The 26,202-nt window shown below is 42.6% G+C and overlaps 1 long non-coding RNA gene across 3 annotated transcripts in view; it reads left to right on the top strand.

Moving 5' to 3' along the window:
- Nucleotides 1-25,476, top strand: part of LOC115285944 — a 35,362-nt gene extending 9,886 nt beyond the window's left edge. For 2 of the 3 annotated variants that reach the window (XR_003905763.1, XR_003905766.1), the window contains one exon: nucleotides 1,509-1,881. This is a non-coding gene — a long non-coding RNA (uncharacterized LOC115285944). Of the gene's footprint in view, nucleotides 1-1,508; nucleotides 1,882-24,860 lie in introns of those variants that run through there. The other variant, XR_003905765.1, reaches the window with a different exon arrangement.
- The last annotated feature ends 726 nt before the right edge of the window (nucleotides 25,477-26,202 follow it).

Here is a 26,202-nt window from a genome sequence, read left to right on the forward strand (position 1 = left end):
TTTAATTAGGTAGGTGGGAGTGAACTGAATCAAAAAGCAGGGCTGCTACAGCTAAGTGTGGAATTTTTGCTATTTGCTGATAAGCCAGCCAGCCAGTAATACCACCAGTGATTTGCAACAGAGAAACAAATGTATCTGCAAAATATTCATTCAGTAAAAGAACTCACTCGACGGCTCCCCCTCCCCCGCCTGCGTGAGAAGGCCAAGGAAGGCTTGGGCAGAGAGAGGGAGGATCAGCCAGAGAAGGGAGGATTAAAGAGTAGAATCTATGGGCAGGAAATGCCAATTCTTAGACTTTTTGCCCATTTGTGTCCCATCTGGTAGTAGTACTTCATTGAGAAAATACTGGTGGTAATAACATCCCTGACAAACATTGTCGTAACTGGGCTTGTGGTTTACACCACAGGCCACGCAGAGCACGTCATACATACTGTGGCACATAATCTTCAGAGCACCTAGCTGTATGTGGTGGACACCACCTAGAGAAAATCCTCTTTTCCCCTCTGAGGAATATGAGGCACAGCTAAGGCCAAGAGAATTGTAATTTTATTCACCACTGTTGCTGGCTGGCTTCTGCATCTCTTTCAGGTCTCTGCTCACACCGTGATTCCTCAGAGGAACCTATTGTCACCGCTTAGTCTTAAGTCCTCTCCCCCAGGGTTTCTAGGAACAAGCTTTGTGATAGTCCTTTGTGTTCCTTCTCTATTGTGTTGTGTAACAAACTGAGGCAAACTTGCTTAGAGCAACACCCATTAATTCTCTTCTTTCTGTAGGTCAGAATCAATTGCCCAATAGAGCCTAGTATTTAGTAGGTGCTCAGTAAGCATGTGCTGAATGAATGAATGTCTAGTTCGGGGTAACACTGCTAGTCACCAGGTAGGTCTGTCAGCAAGGCGTCCTATCTTTCCACTACAGCTGTCCCTGCCCATGAGCATAAAAGGAAAAGGATGAAATATTGTGTAGGAAGAAACCATTTTGCTGCTTGATCAAAGTCATTGGAGACTCTGTACCTACAAGATTGTTAAGTTAAAATGTGAACTACTTAGCAGAACTGTGTTACCTGGAGTGTGGGATGTTGACTTTGATATCCATCACTGATGCAATGATTTTTCTTCAGCTTCATTTTCTATTTGTAACCATCATAATTCAAAGAGCTCAAACAGTCCCTTCTAGGATTTGAAAAAAAAAACAATGGAAGGAAAATGCTGTTGTTTTCCCCCTCATATAAATTTTTAGCCTTGAATGATATGAAAGCCAGTTAGGATTTGGTAAAGAAATACCTATCGCGGTCTAGTGGAAAATGTCAGATAGAGTAGACTTGAATGCTAATTTCAACTGTAGCTCTGTGAATTTAGGGAAAGTTCTTAACTGTTCTGGACCTTAATGTGCTCATCTTAAAATTCATCCTACAAGGCAGAGTTGTCGTGAGTTTTAAGGGAGGTTATGTGGGTGAAGCTGCTGATGTTTTCTAGGCTCTAAAAAAATTTTCCTTTCCTTTCTCATTGTAGACTATGGAAGAGCAAAATAACTTAAAAATAATGAGACTGTGAAATGTGCAGAGAGGGCAGGAACTATCACTGCTAGGTCCCAGTCTTGGGGTAAGGAGAAATATGCTCTCCAGCTCTGCCTTCGGAGTGGAGAGGAAAGGATGACCTGAGAAATCCCTACCCTCCAAACTCTGGGAGTGGATTACCACCAAAAGGACAGCAGTCTTCAGTTTAGCCAAATTCTCATTGTTATTCTCCGAGGCATTCCAGAAGCAAGTAGGAAGATCACTCTAGCAGAAACAGACCACAGCAGACTGAACGCGGATGCCCCACTTTTACTACTGCTTCTCTTTTGAACAGCTTGGAGCTGGGTGCCCACATGGCATGATCAAGTTTGAAAGAGGAACTTCTGTTTTTTTCTCCTTGTTTTCTCTTTCTGTTTCAAGAAGGTAATTGAGACTTCACTTTCTCTTGCTTCCAAGGAAAAGCACTTTGAAGTTGACTGAAGGAAGCATGTTATTTTGGCTTTGTTTTCAGTGATCTCACCAGGAATCAGGGGGAGAAGTGAGCATCTTTGGGAGGAGGGAAGCCGAATCTCTAAGAGGAGAGAAGTTGATCCAGGACTAGAAAGGGACAGGGGTTGGTGGTTTTTGTAAACAGGGAGGACCCATGTCTTCACAGTCCCTGGAGGTGGCGGAACCCCCGAGGAGGGAGTCCATGAGGGGCACAAAGGTTAGGTTTGAGGTTCCAGAGCTTACGGGCCCAACCAATATCACGTTCAAATCTGGCATGAGAAGCAGATGCTTTTGGGTTCTTCCCACATCTCCAGACCACATCCCTTCCGTGTGTTCCTGTGGATTTTCAACTTCCAGTATGTACATTTCTTTGCCATAGATATTCCTTAAACGTGCCAGAGAATGAACGCCTCTGGGAGGATCCCTCTTCCAATGACTCCAGTGAGCTGAAGTATGAATGCTTCTAGTCTCTCACCATTTAGAATAACTTCAAAGAACGTATTTTGTGATGGTTTCCATACTTTCCCCATAAGATCAAGCTGCAGTTGCCCAATCATTTAACTGCTGTCTTTCCTTCCCTGCCTCACTTCCTCCCTCCCATATCAGTTGTGCCTGCAACTCCCAAACAAACTACCTGCTCCCTAGTCCTTATCAGCTTCTGGAGAACCCCTAATAAAGCATCAAGGAAACAATGGAGGGCCCCTCCGCTCATGGAACCATGACACGGTCATTGAACACACCAGCAGTGACCAGTGTAGACTGAAGACCAGACAAGTTGTCCTGAATTTTCTGTTGTGACACAGATCTCAGCACCTTCAAGTGTCTCAGGGGTGAGTAGAGCGTAGCCGAGGGAGTAAGGGTCCCACTAAGTGACTGCCAGGAGAAGCCGTGAGAGAGCAAAACGGGTGAAGATGATGGAGTGTGCGGTTGAAAGCCAGCCTTCCTTCTTATCTTTTCTTTCATTGCCTCTGACCTATTTTACAACTTACTAAGTGGCAGAAAACTGGTGCTAGGGAAAGACTGTTGTCTATAGGAATGCAAATTAGTTATGTCTGGTGGGATGCAATTGCTTACTGCTGTGTAGACAGATCTGTTTTGTGTCCATTTGCAAATTCACTTCAGTATTCCTTACGGGCCCAAGTAGGGGTAGTTCCCTGAACTCCTCTAACACGTTCCTGGTTCTCTCATTCTCCACTGTGTCATATAACATTTTTGACACATGTTCATTTTATGTTTGTATGAAAGTCATGATTGTACTTTTCAAAAAAGTGATTGTTTAACATGACTAAGCTGAAAGCTGCCCCCAGCCTGGGGTGCTGGGGGCAGAGTCAGATTTAAGGAGGTCTCTGGCAGGATGCATAGGAGCTTGGTAATACTGGTTGTTGCCGTCCAAGAGGAAAACTCCGTGATTCAGGACTGAGGTACAGGGGAAATTTTTGTTCCTTTTGAATTTGGAATTATTATGTATTCAAATGAATTAAATTGTGAAGAAAAAGCTAAATAATTAAAATGAAGTGGAATTTAAATTAAAATTAAAAAATTAAACTAATAAAAAATCTAACCGAGACCTAAAAAAAATTTATTGTCTCCAGTAGCCCCTCTGGTTCATGGGTGGAGGGAGAGTGGATAAGTCTTTACTTAAGTTGCCATTAAGGTTTCTTTTGTGGAAACTTTTTGGAAGTATTACAAGTGTTGAAAGAAAAGGAGGGGAAAAAAGAGAGAGAGATTAACCCACATATTTAGCCAAGGATAATCTCTGCTGATGTGCACGTGTGTAGCTGATTGAAATTCTCCACAAATTCAGGTGGGCCCCAAACAGTTAGTTTGGTTTTTCTAAATCATTTTTTCATGTTCATTTTTCTAAGAAGTAACACATCAAAATGGTGCCAAATTCAAAAAGCATATAAGTTATAAAGTGGAAAGGAAGGCATTTCAGTAGATAACAGTTCTTTCTTTCAACCAAAATCATGCAATTTTATTTGATTCCTAGTGCTTATTTTAGAATAACCATAATATTCGTCTCCTCACATGGCTAGAAAAAGAGCTGCTCTGGGGAGGTCCACTGGGCCCGTCTTGTATTATCACCCCTCCTGGCCCAGAGGCCTCCCTCATCGGCTGCGTGTGGTGCAGCCTCTTTGCTGAATGTTTATTATTTTACCTTTGCAGGGAACTAAGTGAAGTAGTGACAGTCATGCAGCCCTGGTGAGCTGAGTGGAAAGAAAAAAAAGTTGCTTTAATTTTATTGCAGTTGAAACAATTAACAATAATTTTTTTTTGGTCAAGGTTTAATAGTTGAATAGCTTATGCAGTGTAGGTTTACATCCACGTTCTGACGATAAAAACGAATCTAATCCTAGGTTCAACTAATTACTTGTTGAATGCTTTGGAAATGTAATGTGCTTATATAAATGCTTAACAACTATAGTGTGGTGGTGTTTTGGAGTTTGTTTTCTTATGGGTAAGGATTCCAATTTTCCTTTCGACTGAATGGATAAAATAAAGTAATAACATTGATTTTTATTATGGGATGTTAAGTACAAACTGAAAATGGCAGGACACTTAAACCAAAATGGTGCACGTAGGTTGGATTTTTCCCAATTCTTATTGACACGTAAAGGCAATTGAAGTGTTTACCAGAGTCTGGGCCTTGAGTTTTAATCTAGAATACTCATAATCTACCTTTGTTTCTAAGTTTTTGTTTCTTTTAATCGCCTCTTATAGTTCTTAACTCTGGGTAATGGCATCAGTTTTAAGTGCTTTTGAAAAATAATTTAATCATTGAAACAGCTAAAGTTATACCTGTAGTTGGACTTCATGCATGCACATATATTTATTTAATTTAGCATTTTGTATAAGTCCTCACAGATTCAGAAATCATACCAGACCTAAGTGTCTAAGTCTCCATTTATTTATCTAGAAAATTGAGATACTGGTAGGTGCCTCATAGATTAGCTGAAAGGATGAGATGACATATCTATGTAACATGCTTAGAATATTGCCTGGCAAAAAGTAAGTGCTCCATGAATGTGATTATAATAATCATTATCACTAGTGGTAGGAGTATAATTTTAACTATACTGGTTGAAAGATCAGGGCAATGGAAGACTTTTAGAAGAAGGTGATATGGAAGCTGAATTTTTAAAAAAAGTTTATCTATTTTATACAGAGAATGAGAGTGAGTGGGGAAGGTGTAGAGAGAGGAGGAAGAGAGAATCCCAAGCAGGCTCCCCACTGCCCGCTCAGAGCCTGATGTGGGATCCAAACTCAGAAATCGTGAGATCATGACCTGAGCTGAAATCAAAAGTCAAACACTTAACCAATTGAGCCACCCAGGAGCCCCAGAAGCTGAATTCTGAAGCTGGAGAAAGAGAGAGATGGGATAAATGAAGAGGAAAAAAAGGCATAGAAGGGCAAAAACCAGCAGAAAGTTCCAGTGGCATATGTGGGGAATTGGAGAATGGAAGGCGCAGAGGCAGATAAGACCAAGAATGGGCTCAGCTAATGCACCTGAAATTTATTCTAAAAATAAAAATTTATCCTGAAAACCAAGTCATTAGCAATAAACGAGATAATCAGAAGTAATAAAGCAGGTGCCCAAAGGTATGCTTTCAAGAATTTATATAAAGTACTACCAATATATCAAAACTTTAGAAGCCACCTAAATATTCAGCAATGGAGAAATTTATTAAATAGTTTGTGTCAAGGGCGCCTGGGTGGTTCAGTTGGTTGAGCTTCTGACTCTTGGTTTCTGCTCAGGTCATGATCTCACAGTTTTGTGAGTGCTACCCCACATCAGACTCTGGCCTGGCAACATGGAGTTTGCTTGGGATTCTCTCTCTCCTCTCTCTCTCTGCCCCTCTCCCACTCATGTTGTCTCTATCGCTCTCAAATAAATAAATGAACTTTAATAAAAAGCTGTGTCAACGTTATGATGATGTTTATGTGCTTTATCTGTTAACATGACAAGTTGTGCATATCCTGTTGAGTAAAAAACCACGCAGGCTTTAAAGTAGCTATAGTATTGTTTTAGAAAAATGCCTATGGATAGAAGTGTTGGTATGCTGAGAAGAATCTGGAAGGATAAACACAGAAATGTTATCACTTCGTCGTGGAATTCTGGGTGATTTAGAGTTTTCATGACTTTAATTTTTCTTATCTATTTTTCCCAGTCATTTTATAATGAATATGAATTAATGATTTGATTGAAATAGCAAAAGGGAAGGAAAGTGGTTATATTGTGCTGTACTAATGTTGTTTATAAATTAAGGACAGAACTCTTTTGTATGAGAGAGAACAATTTCATAAGTGGTTCTGGAGAAGGCAGATTGCAGGAAGTGGGAGGCGAGGAAAGAAGAGTCACATAACCGCCTGGAATTGAAGAAATGAAAGGAAACTCCGCAGCATTGAGAGGGAGCTGCGGTTAAGGGAGGATTTTGAGAAGATGAGGCAGAGCCCTGTCCTGTATACATTTATTTTTTCTGGAACCCATTCGCCTTCTCCCTTTTTTTTTATAATGTTTATTTATGTGGACACAGAGTGAGCACACGTGCAGGGGAGGGGAAGAGAAAAGAGGAAGAGAGAGAGAGAATCCCAAGTAGGCAGTAAGCTATTAGCAGGGAGCGCTACACTGGGCTTGAACCCAGGAACCATGAGATCATGACTTGAGCTGAAACAAGTCATGTGCCCAACCTGACTGAGCTACCCAGGCACTCCATCGCCTTCTCCCTTTCTTGCCAAATCTCCCTATCAAGACAGTGCTCCTCAGCTGGTCTGCTGCTGATTTTGCACTTTCTGGAATACTGCCAAATTTTGATCAAAGTGCCAATCCGTGTTTCTTCGATAACTGCATCATGGCTAGGTCAGTCAGGTAGGAGCGGCAATGACATTCTAACCTAAACAAATCCCAGTCCTGTGTTACCTCTGAATTTTTTACACTGACTGCAAACACTAGCCTTGGGTCAAGAGGATGGGTTCTGTTTGTGTCCCTTCTAAGCCTCGTTTTAATATTGGGCAAATCCTGAAACTAACAGGAGCTATGGTTTCAGTTACAGTGAAACGAGTGAGTACAAGTGAAAATGTCTATCATGGAGGGTAGTATGAGGTTTAAAAGCCACAATATATGTGAAGGTGCTGAGGAAACACCAAATCTAACAAAATTTACAGGACCCTGCTACATATTAAGTAATGTTAGGTCATGTGCTACGTGGTAAAATTGAAGTGACCCCCAGGGGCAGTGACCGTATGTGGTCCCCTGGGCCCTGGCTACTGTTGCTAGCCAGAATTTCCCCCTACCATACTATACAACAAGATTGCATGCATAGGGCTTGTGTCTATTTGTGTTTTGAAGTTTAACTCATTGACTTGTCGATACGGGTCACAATTTATAGATCGATTAGACATTGAGTTCCAGGAACTGGTTCAATGAGAGCTCGGGAGTGAATCTTACAGTGATTTTTCAAAAATAGTGAGGGCTTTTTGTATCACTAGCATGTGGTTTTTTTTCATGAGCTAAACGTTTTTTACGTTCACCCTTAAGAAGAGGGTGGTAGCGAATGATGACCTGTGAATTGGTTGTGACCGTTGAAGAGTTAATGCCCATGCAGTGCTTCATATCCTGGAAAATGCCATTCCATTACAACACACGCTTCTGGTCATCACTGTCCTCAGGAAGAGGGAGCCCTTCCTGATGCTTTGGGGAGACAGAAAGCAGGGAACACGTGCCCGACTTAGTGACAGGCAGGGGATATTTTGAAGTGCTTTGAAAGCAAACTTCTAGGCCCTTGTTAGAAAATTAAGAGAAAGCTTATGAATAAGGCTCATTCCACAGTGCACCAGGGTCTTTGGATAACAGCCTTGACTTTTCCAGTGCTTTCACATAATAGTAACTACCACTTATATAAGCACTAACTATATGGCAAATGCCATTCCAAATGCTTTACATATGTTAACCAACTTAATCTTCCCAACAGCCTTCTGACGTAGGACTTTTTGCTTTGCTCTGTTTCAAATAAGCTCACATACCAAATAGTGGACAGAGATGGGCTTGAACCCAGTCAGTCTGGCTCTTGAACCTGAACTCTTAATCATGATGCTGAGTTGTCTTTTAAATTTCATCTTCACAATGGCCCTTGAAATAGTCAAGATAGATTTCATTATTGTCATGCTTTTGGATAAGAAACTCAAGTTTTGGTGAGCCTAAGGGACTCAACTCAATTACAGTCAGTATTCCAGGGCCTGTCAAACCTACAATCAGTATTCCAGGGTCTGCCCTGGACCCTGATTAATTCTTTTGATTGCCAGGAGACAGAAGCAAGTCAGAGAGCTTTACGCATGGAGTTCTAGGCTACACTATTCAGTTATTACCTCTTGTGCGTGGGTTGTAATCTTCCCATGTCAGATGCTTCTGAGCCCCAGTGCTGCTCAATGCAAGGGTGGGGGCTGGTGACTGGGGAGGAACATCAGTGGGGTCTTGCCTGAAGCCTGAAGCCCAGCCCTTGGAGGGACTGGACCTGTGAGAGTAGGGGACATAGCTGCCTCTAAAGGTTTAAAGGTTTTCCCTAGGGGCACCAGGTGGCTCAGCTGGTTGAGTATCCGACTTTTGATTTCAGCCCACATCATGATCCCAGGGTTGGTGGATCAAGCCCTGCATTGGGGTTTGCGTTGACACCATGGAGTCTCTCTCTCTCTCTCTCTCTCTCTCTGTCCTTCTCCCCTGCTTGCACTCTCTCTCTCTAAAATGAAAAAGTAAAAGTAAAGTTTTTTCTTAATATAATAAAGTGTGAGCCTATGTTGGTGTCTGATTGAAACTTACAGGGGCGCCTGGGTGGCTCAGTTGGTTAAGCCTCCGGCTTTGGCTCAGGTCAGATCTCACATTCTTGGGTTCGAGCCCCGCATCGGGCTCTGTGCTGCCAGCTAGCTCAGAGCCTGGAGCCTGATTCCTGTTCTGTGTCTCCTTCTCTCTCTGCCCCTCCCCCTCTCATGCTCTGTCTCTCTGTATCAAAAATAAATAAAAACATTTTAAAAAATTAAAAAAAAAGAAACTTACATTTTGTCTTTCTAAGGATATATGTATGCAAGCCAGATTTCTAAGTAAAGCAGCTTTTTAGCCAGCAAATTTGCAGATGTTATTTGCTTTCCTCTCTCACTGCAGATGTGCAGCATATCTTTTAGGAGGGGACACAGGGCCCTTGGTACTCCCTGCTGTCAAGATCAACAGTACCTTTCTAGCAATTCCCTCTGGGCCTAGAAGGGAAATCACAGTGGTCTTATACCCCATTGTGGGTCTTTGGAGGGTTTTCCATAACAGTCACAAGACTAATAATTAATGGAGTCAGGACTGGTGCCCTAGGCTTCGGACCTCTTGTCTGTTACTTCCAGCACCCCATACTGCCTCTGTTGAACCTTTTTGAAATGCATTTATTTATTTATCTATATATTTATTTATTTGAAAACTTTATCGTTTCACCTTTCACATTTACTTTTTTCTTTTAAGATTTATTTATTTTTGAGAGAGAGAGAGAGAGAGAGATTGAGAGCAAGAGGGGACGGGGCAGAGAGAGAGGGGGGATAGAAGACCCTAAGCAGCTCCAGGCTCTGCATTGCCAGCAGCAACCCTGATGTGGGGCTTGACCTCACAAGCCATGAGATCATGACCTGAGCTGACGTTGGATGCTCAACTGACTGAGTCATCCAGGTGCCCCTTATTTTTGTTTAAGTGGAATGACATTTTTCAAATTGACATGCAGTACAATATTATATTAGTTTCAGGTGTACAACATAGTGATTCAACATTTTATATACATTACAAAGTGATCACCACAATAAATCTAATTTTGAGAGAGAAAACTCTCTCAAAGCCTGAGATGCAGGGGAAGGCATTTTAGATTTCTTTCTAAGTCATCATGACTGTACATTAACTTTGTTTAATCCAAAAGCCTCGTTTCTGGCCCACCGAGCAGACATCGCCACTTGCTTTGTGAATGAGCAGCCTAAAGGAAAAGCATCTTGTCCTTAAGATATCCATGACTGCTCCTACTTCCCTCTGTTCTTTGACATGAAAACTGTGCTTCCTGCTTATATGCTAATCTATGATCTTTTAAACTTTTAAAGGTTTAAAAAAGTATATAACCCTGTGAAAACTGTTCATTCTCTGGAGAACTTTCTTCTGTGTGAAATGTGCGTTTCCTGGGTGGCAGTCCTAACTTGGGTTTAGGAGAATAATACTCTTCTTCTTACTTTTAGAGATTCTAAAAGAACGCTAGTCATCATCTGTCACCATATAAAGTTGTTAAATGCAATTAACCATAGGCTGTAGATTGAATCCATGTGTTTTGTTTATTTTATAGCTGGAAATTTATACCTTTTAATCTCCTTCCCCTACATGACCCATCCTCCTACCCCTGTTTCCTCTGGCATGCTCCAGGTCGTTCTCTGTATTTATTTGTTTTGTTTTGTTTGTTCATTTGTTGTTTTTGAGATTCTATACATAAAGTGAAATCATACAGTATTTGTCTTTTTCCATCTGACCTATTTCACCTACCATAATCCCCTCTAGGTCCATCCATGTTGCTGCAAATGGCAAGATATCATTTTTCTTTATAGCTGAGTAATATTCCATTATATATATACTACCTGGAAAGAAACTGAAGTACAGTTGACCCACAATGTTATGTTAGTTTCAGGTGCACAACATAGTGAGTCAGCATACAACATACAGATCCAGACAACTCTATACATTATGCTGTGCTCACCCGAGTGCGGCTACCCTCTGTCACCATACAACGCTATTACGGTACCATAGACTGTATTCCCTGTGCCGTACCTTTCATGCCTATGACTTGTTCATTCCATAATCTCCCTTCTCCCCTTCACCCATTTTGTCCATCTCCCCATCCCCTGAGAATAATTTTAGTGTAATTGCTGACAGTTCTTCTGTGCCATAGAGTCACTTCAGGTGTTTCTTCAGCTTGTAGCTTTTTGGTGTGTGGATTTGCTACTTTCAACAATTCCTCCCCGCTTCCCCCACCGAGTTTCTTCTGTAAAATAAAACTTAGCTCATGAGGTTACTGTGAGGACTAATGAGTTATTACTTACAAAGCATAGTAAGTGCTCAGCAAATACCAGCTTTTATTATTATTGGGATGGGGAAGGGAACTGGTATCTTTTGAATATCTCCTGACATGGACTGGAGTCAGCATTTGTTATACTGCTGACTAGTCAGAACAGTCTTTTGAAGTTGGTACAACTGATGTTTTTTAATTGGAACTGAGGAATCTGAAGCTTTGTCAGATGATGGATACTTACAAAGGTCATGAAAGGAATCAGAATTTGTTACCTGAAAATATCATTTTTGGCATAAAGATTATTTTAGGATGATTATTTTTAAGAAACAGAAGACACCAGAGAAGCTCTTAAAACTGAGTAGAAGTGATCCTTTTGTAAGAGACATCTACATTTATAAGAAAAATCTCCATCTTTAAAGTGTCTTTCTCTCTGTACCAGGAAGAGAAGGACAACTAAATCTCTAGAAACTTTTATCAATGGGGAAGGCAAGGATTTATTTTTATTTTTATTTTTTAAGTTTATTTATTTTTGAGAGAGAGAAAGAGACAGAGTAAGAGCAGGAGAGGGGCAGAGAGAGAGACACACACAGAATCCAAGAAGCAAGATTCAGGCTCTGAGCTGTCAGCACAGAGCCTGATGTGGGGCTCAGTCCCACAAACCATGAGATCATGACCTGAGCCAAAGTCAGACACTTAACCCACTGAACCACCAAGGCGCCCCAGAAAGCAAGGATTTAAATCTGCCCAACAACCACCTTACCCTTGTTTGCTGTGTATTTCTTGGTAACTATGTGTCCTTCCCCACCGACCCAGAGTCTGCTCTGCCTACTAGAGTTGTGGTTTTCACTCTTCTCTGGCTTCCCTAGATGTACAAAGTTAGAAGGTGGGAACAAGAAGGGTTTTGTGGGTAAACAGATTATGATCCAGTTTTCCAAGACTTAACTTAAAAAAACTAGCTCAAGAGTTTGAAGGCAGATATTAATTCTGAAGGCATGGAAGGCGGTATACACACAATAGGCTATTCAATAAGAAAGACATTGCGCAATTTGGAAATGCTTTTTAAAGGCTCATTTCAGATGGAAAGTGTTTTGAATTATGACGTGTTGAGGTTCGACATCTGAGAAAAGCTGTTATGCGGGAGTGTGAGGGAGGTAAAGATGGTGTGAAACAAAGCAAGAGAGCGGATGGTCTGAGGGGAGATGGCTATAAAATCCCCTCACTTGGGGCTTCACTCTAGATTTTCATTTCCACACCTTCTCTCCTTTCAGGGCTGTGATCATTCTTGGCTGAGAGAGCCCTGTTCTTTGTTGTGGGTCTGTAATAGCATGTGCATGTGAACTTGGCTTGTGGGTGCTGCTCTGAGCGGCGTCCTGAGAAAGTGTTGGATCCACAGAGAAGAGAAGACTAGGTATGGCCACTTCTCCCAAAGCCAGCTCCTGCAGGGTCCATTTGCCTAGTGACCAGTGTCCTTCAGCCCTCTTCCCCACTCTCTCCAAATTAAAAAAATTTTTTTTAATGTTTATTAACTTTTGAAAGAGAGAGAGACAGAGAGAAAGAGAATGAGGGGTGGGGGAGAGGCAGAGAGAGAGGAAGACACAGAATCTGAAGCAGGCTCCAGGCTCTGAGCTGTCAGTACAGAGCCTGACACGGGGCTCAAACTCATGAACTGTGAGATCATGACCTGAGTGGAAGTCGGAGGCTTAGCTGACTGAGCCACCCAAGCGCCCCTTTCCAACTTTTTATTTAAAAAAATTTTTCATTCTCTTCCATTCACATTTTTGTCCTTCACTGTGTCATTTGGGGGAAAGTTGCAGACACTGTGACAGCTTGGGCTAATATTTGGGCAGAGGTGTCCTGAGAACAGAGACAAACAGAACATTGTTAGCATACCTGGTTTTGTTGTTGTAGTTGTTAGTGTTTTTGTCTCCTTTTGAGAGTTTATCATTTTTCAGTCTTTTCAGGATTTAAAAATCAATAAAAATAAATGAAGGTAAATAGATAAGTTTAAATTACAGCCAAATCTGAAGAGTTCCAGAGTAAATGCAAGGGAGCACGACATGCCTAAGAAACTACAAAACAATCCCCTCGTTTATGAAATGCTGTGACTTGGCGAGGAGAGGGCCGATCTGGAAATTCAGGTGCCGTTGGTGTGCTTAGAGCGCAGGTGCGTTTGCCCTCAGCGGAAGGTGAGCGGGAGGCCGAGGGTGGGGGTCAACGGGCAGGCAGTTCCGATTTTATCCCCAAGGCGATGGTAAAAGGAACGTCTTAAATAGGTCATGACATGTTTAAACACGGATTTTGGAAAGACAGTTTCCTATCTCAGACGGATGGATCTGGAGGCTGTGGGAGGGGCCGGAGGGATAGGCAGGCAGCTTCAGAAATAGCAGGAGGGAAGATAACAGAGCCGTGATCCAGGCGCGGGAACAGGCCAGGAAGGACGTTACTGTTGCGAATCAGAGGAAACCAACCATCTGCTTCACGCCCTCTGACCTTCTGGAAAATTACTGAATTGTGTCAAAATTGCAAAAATAAACCCTGGAGTTCTTAACAGTGCCTTTCCCGCATCGTGGGGAGAACTGTTAATGTCGCTTCTTGGCACGCACTTTATTTTCACAGAGACACATTCCTAATGATGAAAATCTCCTGCAGTGATCCAGGAATGTGGAATTCTTCATTTGGTTTGACTTCACTGCGTTATTTAAATCTAATTTTTAGGGGGGAGGGGAGTTTGGGGCTGGCTGAGTCAAGGAGTAAGAATATTATCTGCCAGTGCACAATGCGCTAATAAATTCTGGTGGGATTAGACACTGAGTTTGCAAACCATATATGACAAACGGTACCTCGTGGAGGCCAGCACACCTACAGATTTATTCCATTAAAGTTCAAGTTTTGATTGAATTAGTAAATATGAAAATGCTTCGAAGACCAATGGCATCGTTAAAGATAACATGTATGACAATGAGAAAGAATGATATCTGGCCATTTGTAGGAAAGTGGATGGACCCCGAGGGTGTCATGCTAAGCGAAATAAGTCAGGCGGAGAAGGACAGATACCAATGTTTGCACTCATAGGTCTAACAGGAGAACAGGAGAAACCTAATGGAGGACCAGGGGGAGGGGAAGGGGGAAAGAGAGTTGGAGAGAGAGAGGGATGCAAAACTTGAGAGACTATTGAATACGGAAAACAAACTGAGGGTTGAAGGTTGAAAAGAGGTGGTGGTGATGGAGGAGGGCCCTTGTGGGGAAGAGCACTGGGTGTTGTATGGGAACCAATTTGACAATAAACTACTAAAAAAAATAACATGTATGATTTTGAACCTGAAAATGTGTTATATGTAGGCAAGTGAAGATCCTCCTTCTTTAACGAATGCTGCTGTAAGTTAGCAATTACCACCATTATCAGTGTATTGATTGTGCATAGAAAATGTGGGAAATGTGTTTGCTCATTACATATGCACAGATTCTGTGTTCTGGAGTCTGTACTGTGTGGGGCGCACAGTCTAGAGAGTGGCAAAGTCGGGGTCCTGAGGGGTAAACTTGGCACTTGGGAGAGGCATGTGGCTGAGAGAAGGAAGCTGCCATGCAAGCCTGGGGTAAGAGCTGTCCCCGGGGCAGGGACTCCCCAAGGTCACAGAGTCCACTGCACTCTACCGTGGGGAGTGGGATGTAACAGAGTAGAAGGAAAGTGGGAAAAACTGGGCAGTCAAAAAACAAACTTGCTTCTTTTCAGCAGGATTCATGGTCTACCGTCTCAACTACCAGTTGAGAAGGGGGGCACCGAGAAATTAAAACAGATTAGATATTTATGGGAATTTCCAAAATCAAAGCAGGCATTTTTTTTTTTGCGTTCAAGCCTACAGACGTCATGCATTTGTTCATATTCCATTTCACAGTAATCCCTTGTATTAGTTTCCTAGACTGCTGTAACTAATTACTACAAATATGGTAGTTTGACACAGCAGACGTTCTCACAGTTCTGGAAGCTGTAGGTCCAAAATGAAAGCATTGGCTCTGCTCTCTCTGAAGGGTCTGAGGGAGAATCCCTCCAAGTCTCTTCCTACCTCTGGGAGTTCCCAGCCATCTTTGGCACTCCTTGGCTTTTAGACACATTGCTCTAATCTCTGCGCTGTCACTGTAAGGCCTCTCCCACCTGCCTATCTCTGGGTGTCCTCTCCTCTTCTTATAAAGACACTGTTGGATTTAGGATTTTTACCCCAATCCAGGATGATCTTATCCAGAGATCCTTTAACTGAATTTGCAAAGATCCCATTTCCAAATAAGGTCATATTCACAGAGATGAAGGCTAGCACTTGGACACATCTTTTTGGGGCCACTATTTAACCCACTAGACTTGAGGTGCTAAGAGCAAGAATGAAATACTGTTAATCCATTCAATACATGTGCGAGAGTCTGGGCAAGGATTAAAAAGGGTAGAACAAGACCCAGAAGGTGCCTGTATGTCCCTCACAGTCTAAAAGATAGACCTCAGGCAGAGATGCAGTCAGGCCCCTCCAATCCAGTGTGGCAGAGACTAGGGGAAGATATGAACAAGTTGCTAAGGGAACCCAAGGGAGAGGCCCCCTATCTCAGCCTGGGGTGGGGCGGGGATGGCCTTAAAAGTGTTCCTGGAGGAAGAGCAGACAGAAAAGAGATGAGCAAGGGGAAGGAGGTGAGAGAGGCTTTCCAGGTAGAAGTCTAGCACATTCAGAAGTGCAGATGTAAGTGAGAGACAGAGCATGACACAGTCCAGGAGCTGCAGGTCTGATTGGGAAACAGATCTGAGGTAGGGGTGGTGGGGGAGGGGTCAATGAGGGAAAGACAGGGTCAGGTCAGCCTGGCAGATCACCAACTGGGGTGGAGACATTGCTTTGAGAGCAAATGGGAAACCTATAAAGTGCCTTGGAAACTACAGGGTGTTCTAAAAATGTGGATAACATTACTAGTATTTTTTGGCATGTGTTGGATATTTGTACTTTGTAGAAGAAATTATATTTGCTGGAAATATGTTTCTGGCATGGAGATCTTCAGGGGTTAGGCCCCTGAAGATCTCCACATCCAAATAGCGGGCCAGGGTAGCCCCAGTCCTGGGAGCACTGGGCCCTGGTGGCAGCTGGAATGGTTATGGAGAGAGATGTGAGCTCAAGCTTCGTCTTCCGGTTGGATCGGTGTGGAGGCTGAGGTTGCTGAACTCCAGTGATGAGGTCTTCCATATGCAAACAGGATGGCCGCCATTGTTGACAGTCATGACTGTCCATGCACTGAGCCAGACTTGGACAGCGAGAGTAAATCTTTACTGGATCCTTCTCCCATCTTCCGCACACCCAACCTCCTGTCGCTCACTAAGTTTTGTTAATTTTATCTCTGCTTGTGTCCATGCTTTGCTGCCACAGTGTATTTCAGCTCTCTCATGGGCTTGGTTCTCCCTTCTTAACTGGTCCTCACAAGGCCTGCTGCACTATGGCTCCAGTCTGGCTCCATATAGTAACCAAAGTGGTCTTTCCAGAACATGAATCGAATCCCTGTCTCTTGTGTTTGTGTTCCACCCCATGGTCTCTGGCCTCTCTCTACTCCTACTTCCCAGTGCTTCTTCTGATACATCTTGTGATCCAGACACTCCTGACCTTACCCTGTCCTGGGAGAGAGGCTTGTGTCCCTTTGCAGATATGTGCCTGTTGCCCATTCCACTACCACTGTCAAGGCTCTCCATTCATCTTCAGGACCAGTTCAACTGTCCCCTCCTGCAGGAAGCTGTGCTCCGTCGATGCCATTGTCATCATCTGTGTGCTAGTCACCCCATGGAATGTGTCATCATCACATCTACAGTGTGCTACTGCAACAGTCTATTAATGGTCAGTCTCACCCATTGGACAGTAGGCCCCCAGAGGGCCTGCCACCTTTCCCTTCACCTCATCATCCTGGGCCAAATGTCCGACCGAGTATGATGGCTCAGTGAGCAATAGATGAATAAAGAGTGAATATTCACTGTCTAAACAGAGGCCTGTACAATCCCAACTTCACAGTATACCACATGAGAATGTGCTGGTCTAAAGCACAGTAGGAGAGGCCTCTACTCTCCTGGCATTGTGTTTTTGATGTTAATTTTTCTGTAGCTAGCATATAGAGCTCTGGTGTCCCTTTCAGGAGCCATGAGTCATGTACAGCTATTGAGGCCTTGAAATGTGACCAGTCTGAAACAAAGCTAGTGCTCTAAGTGTAAGATATACCCAAATTTTGTTTGAAGACTTAATGTTTAAGGGAGAATATAAAATATCTTACAAAAACTGTTTATATTGGGTTCATATTCAAATGATAATATTTAGGTACATTGGGTTAAATAAAATGTATTATTGAAATTAACTTCACCTGGTTTTTTTTTGATTTTTAAAATATGGTTGCTAGAAAATTTATTATTTTTTAAATGTTTTTATTTTTGATACAGGGAGACAAAGTATGAGCAGGGCAGGGGCAGAGAGAGAGAGGGAGACACAGAATTTGAAGTAGGCTCCAGACACTGAGCTGTCAGCACAAAGCCTGACGAAGGGCTTGAATTCATGAACCATGAGATGATGACCCGAGCCGAAGTTGGATGTTTAACCTACTGAGCCACCTAGGTGCCCCAAGAAAATTTAAAATTACATATGTGTCTTGGTTTATATTCTGTTGAACATCACCGATCTTCAGCTGGCCCTGATAAGAGCAAAGATTTAAATTGTTACAGTAACATTTTTTTTAACTGGATATAAATGTTTTTGTTCTTTGTAAAGAAGTTTGAAAGTAGAAAGATTGAAAATAGGAATCTTCAGGGGTGCCTGGGTGGCTCACTTGTTTGAATGTCTGACTCTTGATTTTAGCTCAGGTCATAATCCCAGGGTTGTGGGATGGGGCAGGGATGGAGCCTCCTTGTAATTCTCTCTCTCTCTCTCTCTCTCTCTCTCTCTCTCTCTCTCTTTCTCTCTCCTCCCCTTCTCTCTCTATCAAATAAAATTAAAAAAAATAGAAGTCTTTCGTGGTGTCATCTCTGAGAAAAGTAGAGAACACATTTTGGAGAATGTATTCTTCCATTCTCCTTCTATATATAAAATAAAACGAAACCATACTACATATCTTCTTGAGCACTAAGCTTTGTTCACTTATAATTATGTGTAAATATTTTACCATGTTGTAAAATGTTGTCAGAAAAAAAATGATTTTGGTGGGTGCAGAGTATTCTGGTATGGGTTCAGGAAGCCACACATCTCCCCTCTTCTCTGAATTTCTGACCAGTGAAATATACACATATGGATCAATAGCCAATAAGGAATGAAGAACTGTTTTATTAAGGGATGGGAAGCTCCCAAGCACCTTTCTGAGTTTGAATCTTGAGACCTGTATGGTGGCTGTGTATGCGTGTGCGTGTGCGTGTGTGTGTGTGTGTGTGTGTGTGTGTGAGAGAGAGAGAGAGAGACAGAGAGAGACAGACAGACAGAGAGAGAGACACAAATGACCTTCAAAACTTCTTCATACCAGAAGAGAGGATGAAGTACCTACCCTTTGGTCTACAATACAGTAAGGAAGCATAATATTATTCTATGCCCAACAATTCCACATAGTATTAGTTAAAGCTGAAATTTGCACAATTTAAATTTTTTAGAATGTTTATTTTATTTGAGAGAGAGAGAGTGACAGTGCAAGCAGAGGAGGGACAGAGAGAGAAGGAGATGCAGAGTCCAAAGCAGGCTCCAGGCTCTGAGCTGCCAGCCCAATATGGGACTCAAAGTCATGAGCCCTGAGATCATGACCTGAGCCAAAGTCAGATGCTTAGCCAACTGAGCCACCTGTGCCCCATGTCCAAAGGTAGTTTGACTGGTCAGAGTTGTCATGTTGTTCTGGTGGATATTGATTGCCTCTAAGGAGGTAAGTAGGTAAGAGCCATGATCCCCTCCCCCATAGCCTTGCTCCCTACCAGGTGATATGTTACCATGAAATTTCTATGAATTCTGCCTGTGCAAACATTTATTAGAAGCAGGACCACAGCGGTCATAGGTCTGATCTTGTATTCTTGAAGAGGCTCTAGCTCTCTACTCTCTGATACTCTTAGAAGCACCTTGCAAGAAGGGTTTACTGCAGGCAGATGGAGCGATATTCTAACCAGAGGTGGGATTAGCCAGCTTTCCAATTGGTTCAGGGAATAGAATTCTCTGCCAAGTAGGGCAAAATAGTATTACAAAGAGACCAAGCCACGGTATCCCACTAAAGTAGACTGTTGGGCTCCTCACATTTTTATTCTCCATTAATGGTGGAGCAGAGATACCTGGGTGGTATTTTAACCAATCTGCATGTTTGAACACTGTTTATTTCAACAGTGAGAAATTATTTCTCAAATATTCCTTTTGCTAAATGAATGACCTCTGTATTTTAGATTAAGAATTTGATATTTGAAGTGATTGTCATGGAGTTTCTGGAGTTGGAACTTCTAATTAGGATCTTTCAAATGTTAATTAACACTCCTGGGGTGTATATTTCTGATAAGGTTCTTCAGATGTCAACTAACCTACCCTGTGGGGTAGATTGAGACTAATTTAGACACACACACACACACACTCACACGCCCCCATTACACTTCCTATATTGATGTACTTTGAAGTAAATTACAGACATTATAACATGAAAAGTCTGAAAATTTTGGAGGATTGTACAATCCTGAACACACTTTTCAAAGCCTTTAAAATTGAAAAATTGGTCTAGAAACATCATAAGGACAGGTTTATTAATGAGTTTCTTGGTTTTAAACTGGATTTGTTGTCAAAATAAAATAAGCTGAGCTGGAATAGGTTGATGTATGAACTGTTTTTTCTAGTATTTCTTTCCCTAGTTCATTTTGGTCTTAGTTTTGTTTTGTTTTAAGTGTCAGATATTTGGGGGGGGTTAAGTTATTTAAAAAATTACATCCCACAAAATAAAACAAAAACTTCGCACAAAGATGAGTTAATAGTGGTAGGAATATGAAAAATAAAGCCTGTAGGTTCTATTTCCAGATGAATTCACTTTGCTGTTCATGGCTGCTATTGTTCAGACCCTGTGTGTCTTTTTGAAGGCCCACGAGGAGGGCTCACTGCTGTTTGTTTCTGCTAACACAGCTCGATCCAGGATTCCCGGGGTTAGAGTGCGCATATTCTTTTATGAACTGAGTAATTAGCCCATCTGGTTGTATCCTCCGCAAGGTGCTGGGACTGGAGAATTAACCTCAACACTTCTTTCACATGGCTGTCACAGGAGTTGAGAGATAAAGTTATGAAAGTGCTTTGTAAACTGTAAAGAGGTATTTATTTACCATTATTAATATGGCACTAGCTTCATAAACCCTTTTCCCACACAATCTGGCAGCTTGTGAGCATTTTATTAACAGGTGGTATGTGTCTATATAACATATTATGTTTCAGTCAAATAATTAATAAGGTTTATGTTTCAATCAATCAATCAATCAATCAGTAAGTATTGAACACCTGTTAGCAGCCATGGATGTGGTGCAAGCACCAGCTATGGCTTTTGCCCTCAAAACCCATTTATATGGTTGGAGAACAAGGCACATGTGGACACATTTAGAGAACAAGGCAGCATATGCTTAGGTGTCAATTTGCTACTTGGTTTAAAAAATGAGAGAAAGTAAATTCCGGAGGCCAGATTAGCGGGCGACATATTGCAAGGGGTTCATTTTCATTTTAAATATTTTTAGGAAGCTGGAAGATGCTCTATTCTATTTTGCTTTCCCGTTCCTTGGGAGTTAGAAGTGGACATCTGGGATATATTTGGGGCTAGTTCCATTTTTATTTTCTTGAATTTTCTCTGAAATTTTTCCAGGGGCCTGAGAGCCGTGGGGGGTGTATTGTGTCTTTGATTTATGTCTTCTCCTTTGCTTCCTCCAACAAGCCCTTCAGCTCATCTGATTCCCCGTTCAAACAACGATTCCTCAGAACTGAACATCCTGCCTTAATCTGCTACAATCAGCTTCAAACCATTTTCCTCTCTTGTTTGGTGCTTGATGAGGTTTTTGGAGACTGAGCAATAGCTTTTGTTCCCGTTGAAATCTCTATTTATGTCCAGAAAAAGAAAGTGCTCTGTAAGTTGCAGAAAGGTTGGAAAATGTTCTGAATGGGTGTTCACAGGGCAACATGAATGATCTGGGAAGGGGGATGGACATGAATACGAGTGTGTGAGTGTGTGAGTGTGTGTGTGTGTGTGTGTGTGCGCGTGTGCGTGCATGTGTTACAATACGGTGTTGGGAAAGCAGAAATGAGTGTGAAGTTCTGTCTCCTCTTTGGATTCTCATTGTATCCTGTATCAGGTTTCTTAAATTTGTTGTACATGTGATGTGCTCCCAGAACTTCAGACTGAAATATTTACTGATGACACTCAATAAAGATAAACCGTTTGGCTACTAGTGATTTAAAAAAAAATTAATGCTTGTTTATTTTTTTGGGAGGGGGGAGGGGCAGAGAGTGAGAAAGACACACAATCTGAAGCAGGCTCCAGGCTCTGAGCTGTCAGCACAGAACACGATGCTGGGCTCGAACTCACGAACTGTGAGATCATGACCTGAGCCCAAGTCAGATGCTTAACTGACTGAGCCACCCAGGCGCCCCATAAATCTTTTATTATTCTTTTGGTAAAGCAACAATGACACACATGAGAAGTTAGCAGCACGCTACCTAAGCTCATCGGTAGGAGTCTCCTTTTTGGCAGGGACATTGAAATAGAAAAAGTCCCTTCCCATCCCTCTTCTGGTCTCTCTTTCCCACCCACGTTGCTTGCCAGAGGAGGGAGGGAGTATTACTGGGAAGCGGGAGGCAGCTGGCATTGCCTAGTGTGCACACATCTGCCTTTCAAGGTATCCTGCAGCTCTCTTTCTGGGAGTTCTTGGCCAGTGCTAACATTCACTGGTAATACACAAGCCCTGGAGAAGCTGGGCTTTTCCAGACATCTTGGCATTAACATGCACCCTTGATATTGCCCCAGGCCTTTGCCATCACACATCTCAAGTAGCTGTCCATACACTCTTAGCATGACTTTATCAGACCTGATAGTCTTCTCGTTTGTCTGCTTATTTATGATCTGTCCAGCTTCTTGAGAGTCGAGACCTTGTTTCTTGTATCCTGCTTGAATAGGATCTGGCACACAGAGGACGCTCAGTAAATACCAGCTGAATCAATTCCAAGTGTACATGGACCCTGCCTATCAACAAAGGAAGGAAATAAATATTCCAAAATGAACAGGGAATGTGGATTAAACGGGGTTGCTCTGGTTAATAGTAAGGAAATGAGAGGCTGCACTGATATGTTGACAGACATGACTCTGAGGGGTCCTTTAAAGGGTTAACAGTAGCTGGGTCATAAACGTGGACCTCAGATGGACAAGCAGAAGACAGGGCAGAGGTGAGGCGGGTGGAGAGGAAGGCACCAAGATGGAGGAGCAGGGTGGGGACAGAGCAGAAGTAAGGAGGGTGTGACCTCAGAAAATGCATCAGCTGTTTGGGCTTCAGAGTCAATATCTTAAAAAAATATATTTTTTATTTTCAAATTAAACATTGATGCAGCCTCACTGTAAAACTAAAGCAAAATGTAAGTAGAAAAGAAATCAACATGAATCTTACCACTTAGTCATAGTCATAACCACTATAAACTTTCTAGGGGGGAGAACATTTCTATTTTTTCTTCATATACTCACACTTCTCTTACTTTGATTTTAAATATTTGATCACATAATGTGCACCTGTTTTGCACTCTGCTTTTTTCACTAAATACCATTTAAAATGTTTTTTTTTTTCATTTAGTGTCATTAGAAACGCTTCAAAAACATCAGGTTGTAAGGGTTACATAATCTTCCATCTTCTGGTTACATCATAAACCCTATTGTATAATTTGCTTCTGTCTTTTTTTTTTCCGTGGTTGAACATAAGTTAGTGATGATTATCTTTATGTATATATACATTGCTGTCTGCACGGTTTCATGCTTTCCTTCAGGTGGATTGCTAGAAAGGGAATTCCTGGACCAAAGAGTAGGAATCATTCCCAGACCGTGAAGCCTGCAGCCACATTGCTTCTGTGAAGAGTTGGAAAGACTTCCGTGGAGGGTTTTAGAGCTGAGGCCCTTTCTGGAGCAGAGCAGGGTTGACTGGCTCTAGATAGAACCACTTCTGGTAAGATTTGGATCAGAATTTCATGTTCTGTGAATCAGACTAATTTTAGGATTCTCCCACACTGTGTGTGACTTTACCTCTATTCTTCCACAGTAATTTTGGGAGCAGCATTGGGGGAGATTCCAGACCGTCTCCATGGTGCTCAGAGCAAATAGAAGAGGGGATTCTGTCCACGCTTGGGACAGAGATGTCAAGAGGCAGGCAGTGCCCCCTGGGGGTCCCGCTTTTTGATGGCAGGAGGAGACCAAGAGAGACACGTCAAGGGAAAGGTGTCAGGAGGGGGACGAGTAGAAACTTGACCTGGAGTGAAACCTTAGAAATTCTAATTTTTGTTTTAAGGAGAATGGGATTTCCTGGTGTTTGTTACAACAGCACCCATGTTCTCTTTGGTTTGCTTTCTCACTGTCATTTTTGTTTGTTTTATATCCCTGGGGGTTCATTTTGTTCAAAAGCGGGCTCCTCTAAGGACTCTTTCCAGTATCAACATTTTCTGATTCTACAGGCGGATGTTATTATCCCATTTGATGGCTGGGTAAATGGAAGCATGCATAGATAAAGTGATGCAGAGAGCTGCTTTTGCAATAGAGTAGCTGACTGCTCTTGGGCGTGTTAATTAATTTTCCTGAGCTTTGATATTCTCATTTCTAAAATGGGAAGGATAATGCCCACTCCACAGAGCTTATGCAAGTGAGAGCCAAACACAAGGCCCAGGCTTTGGTAATAAGCATCTAACCTACACTTGCCCAATGCTGACATCCCTCTTTTCTCCTCTACTGGCCTCACACTTGCCATGATTCTCTTTAACACACCCTCATCAGCATAGGCATAGAAGAGAAAAAAAGAAATGTGTCCCTCAAGGTAACTTTGGATCTGTTAGAACATGCAGCCTCATTACAGGAATTCTGTAAGAACAATATTTCTTTTATGGCTTTGGGAAAGATTTTCTTCTTCCATCATGGAACTAAAACCTGGCCGCGTAGAATCCCTTAAGGCCATTGCTTGTTCTGCTTCTTCATTTGACCCCAGCATGCTGTGTGACTTTTGGAATCCCTCTTCACCTCTCTGGATCTGTTATTTCTGTAAAATGAGATGGTGGGTGAGGTCAGGTGACATTAACGGTCTTTCAAGCTCTCTCATTTAAATTTTTTATATCTTTTTGAGAGAGAGACAGGCAGAACGTGAACAGGAGAGGGGCAGAGAGAGAGAGGGAGACACAGAATCCGAAGCAGGCTCCAGGCTCTGAGCTGTCAGCACAGAGCCCAATGTGGGGCTCAAACCCACAAACTGCGAGATCATGATCTGAGCTGAAGTCGGATGCCTAACCGACTGAGCCACCTAGACGCCTCATTAAAAAAATTTTTTTAAATCTAGCTCTGAAGTTTTTAAATGCTACACAGATTTGGGAATAAAAAACCTTGAAGTATGTTTCTTTTCCATAGGAAAAAAAAATCCAACAAAACCCAGAAAACTGTTATTTTCAATAGGCCACTTGGGGTCGCTAGAGATCTAAAAGACTGTCTGGGAAAGGAAGGCCTAAACTGGAGAGCTTCAGCTAACAGATTCTGGGGGCGGCTTACGAAATTTTCTTTTTGTCTCTCCCTTTACCTCCAAAATTCACCTGAAGACTTGATCGCATCATTAAGATTGAGTGGACCGCAAGCACGTGCCAGAGACAGTGTTCCCAACTGGACCAAAGCATCCCACCAGAGAAGAACAGACAAAGAAAAGGAAGAAACAGTAATTCTGGAGCTCTACGGTCTCTCGGTTTGGACTCTAATTCAAGCTGCTACATTTCTTGGCCTTGCAATTCCTGGACTTGAAAAGTTAGTTCTACAAAGCAAAACTGCATGGCGTAAAGCATGCCTTAGGTGATGGAGTAAACCTTTGTCTCGAAAATCCTGAAGCCTGGAAACATTCTCACTGAAGAGCTGATGAGTGTCTCCCTTGGCAATTCTCTAGGTGGGCTTTGCTGATGGTCAAACTGGGGGAAGAGCAGACTTGGAGGTCCCTGCAGAAATCAAGGAGGGACCACTGAGCACGAAATAAATGAAATAAAACAAAACTCTAAAAAGCTCCGTGTTTGCCCACACCCGGAACGGGCTCAGCACAGGCCAGACCCCTCTGTGGAAAGTTGGCTGAACCTTGCCCTCTGGGAGCAAGGAAAAGCGTCTCTCCTGCCAGGAATGCTGTGTAAACATCCTTTTCCTACAGGATCCTGTGGCTTGGGGGTCCAGCGGAGCGCCGGGAAAGTATCCTAATGGAGACAGATTTCGAACTCCTGCTGTCTTTTTTCAGATCATAAATTACTGTTAATTCTGTTTATACTCTCCCCCTCTCCTCTCTTAATAGTTTTAGAAAAGTAATTGACGACAAAGTGGAGCCCGCAAAGGGTGTAAGGGAGGCTTTGCTCTGCTGGCTGAGAGGCAGTACTTCCTCATCCTGCACTTTGCTGCAACAAAAGCCATATATTTGTGGATCACAGGTGCCCTTCCTTGCCTCCTGCACACCCCCTCGTGACTTTGCTGTTTGGAGCAGGGCTAGGGCTTTCAGTGCTACTTCACAGGAGAGAGAAGGGTTTGCTTGCTTGCTTTCCGCTCCTCCTCCAAACCTAAGAGGGGTGCACAAGTGCTGTGTGGGCTTTGGGGGTTGGGGAGGAAGCTGCTCAGAAGCAGACCCCGGGATCTGGTGTTTTCTCCTTGCTCAGGCATCATCTTGCTTCAGTGCGCACAGCCCCTGGGGGCATTTGCTGAAGCCCGTTCCAGTGGAAGGGACCCAGCTCGAAATTGGTGGGCTCTGGGTTTCAATCCTAGGTCAGCCTGCTTCTCCTGAGCTGTTGACTTAATCTCTTAAGAGATTAAGACTCTTAAGAGTCTCAGTGTCCCCATTTGTATTTCCCGAGAGGGTGGTGAGAAAAAGTTAGTGCATAAAAAGTGACTGAGGCCTGGTGAGACTTCAGTTTGTGCCAA

This window comes from Suricata suricatta, chromosome 1 (assembly GCF_006229205.1).
Source record: "Suricata suricatta isolate VVHF042 chromosome 1, meerkat_22Aug2017_6uvM2_HiC, whole genome shotgun sequence".
NCBI classification, from domain to species: domain Eukaryota; kingdom Metazoa; phylum Chordata; class Mammalia; order Carnivora; family Herpestidae; genus Suricata; species Suricata suricatta.